We start from the raw sequence: 6000 nt of genomic DNA, 5'->3' as shown, positions 1-6000 counted from the left end.
TGCAGATGATGGGGAATCTAATCAAATTGCTTTCATTAAGTCTGTTGAAATGACAGAAGCTTTTACTTCACTTCTATTGGATTACCAGGAATGCACCTTTCTTATGACAATCTGCATTATTGAAACAATCTCTCTCCTCTTTTACTCTGTCTTTTCTCTCATGCTCTCTCTCTCTCTCTCTCTCTCTCTCTCTGTCTGTCTCCCTTGTTGACTTTCTTCCATTCTCTCTCTCTCTGTCTCTTGCTCGCTTTGCAGATGGGATGAGCTTGGGAGGAAGGCAGAGTGCTTAGCCAGTCGTCAGCCGTACACAGAGAATTTAGAGAGCAGCGTTCCTCAAGTGCGGGAAATACATTGAAAATACAGCGTTGGTTTGAAGGTGCCTACCAATAAAGGTAAGCCAGACAAGAGAGGAAGCTTATCTGTGTGTCCGGATACATGCATGTTAATGTGGATTCAGGGTTGTCACATTTATAGTCTTGCATTGCTAATGAGTGTACTTTTGAGTGGATATTATGTGTAATTCATACTATTTGTAATCTGTCAAGAGTTTCCTATTGCTTGGTATCAAGCTCAATGTGAGATAAAAACTGACCCAATACTTTCTTAAATGCACATTCCTGGTCTTATTGTGCATGACTCTAAATTAAAACATTTGTCTTTGTAATCAAATCAAAATGCAATCTCTTTTTTTAGTTTCAGTTGACGTCACACATCTCCCTTACTTTTCAAACCCTCCCCTCCAACCACCTGGATCCAAAGTGGGAATGTAACACACACTTTTTCATTGTGACTTTTTTTTTGCATGAAAATCCCCCTAAATTCACTTTACTGTAATGCATCTGGGCATATCACTTTGAGTTTATTTGTAATTCCTTTTGTCTTAATACTTGGTTTCATTAGATTGTCATTTAGAGTCATTTAGATATTTTTACTGTAAAACTCTAAAAGCAAATACTGTTATGTAAAGATTTTTATTGAAATCAGCAAATACTACCATAATAAATAAATACTTTACAATTGAAATAACATATCATTATTTTTCATATTTAAAATTTCTTGCAGTGCCTAATGTAATTACACCCATTCAAAATAGTGTTTAATGATAAAAGACTGCTCGCTCTATGTGAAGCAGATCACAGAGGAGAATGTAATTGGTTTGTGTCAACATCACCATCTAAGCGCTCCTCTCCACTGAGTGAGGCGTATAACTGTGCTGTGAGTTGGCCTGCCATGCACTGGAGAGTTTGCTGACTTGTTTGCTGAAATCCACGGTGGCACACTTGCCCTCGAAGACCTCGACTGTTTTAAAAAAAAAAATTATTCTTGGCACGTTGAGACTCCCATATAATTACATTCTGACAGTCCGATGGACAGCGCGTCTTTAGAATCCACACCTCCAGAGTGTGAACTAATCCACCACCATTCAGGACCATGGACAGCTCCCTGCTGACACCTACTTAGATGTATCCTGACATGACAAGATAAAAGCAGTGTAATTGTGGGTGCCTTTCACGCCGTGTCCTAACCTGATGCGATAAGATTCCAACGACAAGCTATTTGTCTTTCCACAATGAATGCATAACTGCTGCGCGACGTGGCACAATCACAACCAATCAGTATATACTATAAGATGTTTAATGAATTGTTATGAAGAGTGGAATTTTGGACCAATGAGAGTTCACAGTCAGCAGGGCGACATAGCACAACACTTCAGAAAATAAAAAACCAAGTGATTGACAAAGGTGCTCTTGTTCGTTGACATGGTGGCTGGTAAAGACCTATGGTCAACATGAAGGAGATACCTTTGTCTGTTTTGGACAGAATGTAATTGTCCAAACTACTATTACTACTATTATTACTAACTACTAATATCTTCTACTATTGTAGTAATATATATATATAATATAATGTAATATAAAATATAATGAGTATCACATTTGGAAAAATTGGAATTTCAAAAATGACACATTATGGTAATAAAATTTGGGGGAAATGTGCACAATTTTCATGAAAAGGCATAAATCGAAATGATCCTCAAAATCATAGGCTTTATTTGCATTATGAAAATTATAATAATTTTTTTCCTTTTGATGTTTCATGTTTGGGGGGAAATTTTGGCTGGACATGTTTTCATTAGATTCACACTTTGGCCCAGTCAAAATCTGCAGACTGTTTTTGCATTTTCTGCATTTTTTTTTATTTTATTTTTAGGGAAAATCAGAAGGGAAGGGACTAAAATTGTAAAATGTATGAAATGGATTTGAGTGTACTATACGCTAGCTCAAAGCAATTCTGCGGGAGTTTTACACATAGATTCCACCTGGACCTGCTTATAGGCTCTTTTGAAGTCAATGAGTGCATCATGTAAAAGTCATGTAAACATCTTAAATGGTTTTCCTTTATTGGGGTAAGGTAATAAATGGTTTAAGCACCGATATATACCGACATATATTTTTGACCATTACTCTGATTTGGCATTGCATTTAAACACCTTTACCGCTGTTCTTACAGGCTCCAGTGTGCGCAACTGAATGCATGACTTTTTCATTTTGACGTTCCAAGCAGAGAATAACCCAATGATTTCAAATCTCATTAGACTGCATCTAAGGCTGGTGTTATGCAAAACAGGCCATTTGATGGCTAATCTCAAACAGGTTGTTGTGTTTGAGAGCCACGGCACATGTTGATCTAGCAGACAGAAGGAGGGAGGGGTGTTGGGTGACAGGAATTCAGGCGCCTGGCTGTAGTCGTCCCGCTGGGCCTGTGTCCAACACTGCCATGGCCTCTGAGCAAAAATCACTGACCACCGTGATCTAGGCTGAATTGTGGCCGAAAGTGGATGGAGATATTGATCATGGGAATTACGCATCTTTGTGGTGCCTGCTTTATCAATGAAGGAGTAGGTTTGAAACTAAATGGGTTAAGCTGTATTGACTGTACTGGTTGAGTTGCAGAGTTTCTCTGATGGGTTGCACTACTGATGATTTTAATGTTGAAGTTTGTAATATCTATGCCACAAGTGACACCAAACACAATTGGGGGTGGGATTCAATAAGAGAGATTCAATAAGGATGCATTAAATGCGCCCATTAAATTCTGATCTCGTGGGCCAGCTCTGAGCACTATATAGCAGAGGATGCAGCAGACCACTGCCCTCTGGTACAGTTTGCTGGGACTCTGCACCCTCCCTACACTGCTGTGATCCAGATACCTAAATCAACTCTTTAACATGCAGACAGTGCACTTGACAACCCAATGCACCTGGATATGTGCCAGTTTTAACTCTTCTCTCCATCATTTGGTTATTATTTATTTACTGCTGCCATGATTAATAGATAATGTACACAAACATCTATTTTAAATACAATTTAGCTCACCACCTGCTTTTCATGGGTAGCACAATGTTGATTGCAAATAGCACAGAGTTTTATGAATAAAATGCAATCAATTATGAGCCTATTTTACATAGAAAGGAGTGGAAAAGAACGACAATGATTTAATTTAAATACTAAAGACGCAGCTGTATTTTAGGGCTAATTGCGCTGAAATACTAGATTAAGGGTGGTTAAGGAATAAGTGGTCTAACTGTGAATTCCCCCTATTTTGTTATTCACATTTAGTATTTTGCCGGTACAATTTGCCAGTTTGTCAGATGTACCATGCCTCCATTGTGTAAATTTCAGCTACTTTACAACAGTGCAAGACTCAATTTCTTTCTCCATTCTCTACAGTGCAAGGTGATTCAGCTGTCTATGCAAATGCCTGGGCTTTTAATTCCAGCCAAGGAGCTATTGATGGAGAGTTCAATAGTTGCATTGTAAAATGGAAGTTTATTGATTTTATTTACCCCTTGCTCTATGGAAAGCCTGTTGAGAGGTGTAAGAGTGAGTGATGGCAAAGTGAAACAAGTCTGGCATTATACATCACTGGTCACTGGACTGACGGTCTCAGACTGGGTATCTGTGAAAGAGAGAATATTGGATCAGTCCAGAGGCCGACAGACAGATCAGACTGCTAGAGGACGGACTAGTTCCCACAACAGCATAACTGATGCATGGAAAGGAAATCAATGGAAGGAAGGAACTAAATTTTTTGTTTTTGCAGAGTGGTGACACCAGCCTCTGGAGAGGTCCAATCTGGTCCACGGGATGATTTGAGGACACCCCACCCATTATAGCAGTATGATATGTTCATAATATTCTTTTTTGGCTATTGCAGTTGGGACAATTTAATTGGATGTATATAAAGATGTTAATAAAATAATGCTGAAAACATTTTACAGGGCAAGAGCAGCATTTAAATATCACAAATACGTGAGACTTTGCACTTTTCAACTGAAACTGCATCATTTGGTGGCTCAATTCTTAAAGAAATGTTCCTGGTACAAGTTAGACTTAATCAACAGCTTTTTTAGCATATTATTTATTCATTGATTGTTAAAAAAGTGTTTGAAGTAAGGCACTTACAATGGAAGTACAATGTACACTCTGTTTCAAAAGTAAAGCCACAGGATGTATGTAAACTCTGTATATGTTAAAATAATTAGAGTGTGATAAAATGTATGTTCTACATGATTTTGTTGTGATAAAATGGATTGCAGGGAGTAGCGCTTTTATATCCTAATGGCAACAAAGGTAATATTAAACTATACACAGATAAGGTTTGGGAGTGATTTAATCTCTGTAAAATCATGTTAAAATGCATGAAAAACATTCCATTTTACTTTTAAATGAGGTCCTCCCCAATCTTTAATATTATGTCCTTGGTGTTGATCATTCCCTCTGCATGGGTGCACCACTGTTGAGCAACTAAATCAATTCAGCCCTTACAAGGTGACGTGGATTTCAACCTGGCCCTCAACTTAAAATGAGCTTGATGCTCCTGTTTTAGAATACTAAAAATGGAAATAAGTTATTGCATGATATGCATGCAATTGCATGACTTTTATTCACAATAATGGCAATAAATGTAATAATTTGAACATGCTTAAATGTTGGATATAGTATGGACTGCCTCATCTGACAGCTAGGAATGTATAACCTCCATGTCATACTGTACTGAGCAATAATTCTCAGCTGCAAGTTCTGCCATTTCTTCACTTAAACCACACTCCATGTCAGCCAGGCATTTTTATTCATCGGCATCATAGGCACATAATACTTCATTAAGTGTAATGGTAACTCCATAAATTTTAGGCCTGAATGCGCCTCTACAAACATATCATTAAAATTTGATGAATTGTTGGTTCATAAAAGCTTTGTGTTTAATGAGTGGGGCATTCCAGACCATGAGATATATTTCACAGCAGTCGTCTACTCTCAGTGAATTAAAAATAAAGCCTGGCTTTGTCTTGCATGGCAGGAATGTCACCACTGATAAATAGTATTTGGCTTTCTAAATTAGTCTTTATATATTGAAATAATCACATATTGGTTGTGTCTTATTGAATAATGTTTTGAAGTATCAGACCATATCAAGATGGTTATGTTATGATGCCTGTGTCTTTTCAATGAGAAAATATTTAGATAAATGAGTATTTTGTTTTGTAATGAGTTTCTGTAACATTCAAAAATGTGTGGCTTTTTAATTTTGAGACATGACACAATGTGGCCACAACACAGGAAGGAACTTACCCTTTTTTTAGTACTTGAAATATGAACTTTGTAACATGGCTGGCAATGATAAAGACAATGAAGTAAAGATGAACCCAAGTGGAGTTTATTTAAAAAAAAGTGATATCCAAAAAAACATAACTATAAACGTGAACTTGACTTGACTTAACATGACTTGACTTGACATGACTTGACATGACTTGACATGACATGACTTGACATGACTTGACATGACTTGACTTGACATGACTTGACTTGACTTGACTTGACATGACTTGACTTGACATGACTTGACATGACTTGACATGACATGACTTGACATGACTTGACATGACATGACATGACTTGACATGACTTGACTTGACATGACTTGACTTGACATGACTTG

The 6000-nt window shown here is 37.4% G+C and overlaps 1 protein-coding gene across 2 annotated transcripts in view; it reads left to right on the top strand.

Annotated features, from left to right (window-relative positions):
* Positions 1-289: 289 nt before the first annotated feature.
* Positions 290-6000, top strand: part of LOC127631839 (roundabout homolog 2-like) — a 555763-nt gene continuing 550052 nt past the window's right edge. For both annotated transcript variants that reach the window (XM_052110211.1, XM_052110210.1), the window contains exons 1-2: positions 290-392; positions 4105-4179. The gene's annotated coding sequence lies outside the window, so the exon portion shown is untranslated. The remainder of the gene's footprint in view (positions 393-4104; positions 4180-6000) is intronic.

The sequence above is a fragment of the Xyrauchen texanus genome, chromosome 38, assembly GCF_025860055.1.
Source record: "Xyrauchen texanus isolate HMW12.3.18 chromosome 38, RBS_HiC_50CHRs, whole genome shotgun sequence".
NCBI classification, from domain to species: domain Eukaryota; kingdom Metazoa; phylum Chordata; class Actinopteri; order Cypriniformes; family Catostomidae; genus Xyrauchen; species Xyrauchen texanus.
Note: the sequence above shows the minus strand (reverse complement) of the source record. Positions and strands in the feature narration are given on the sequence as shown.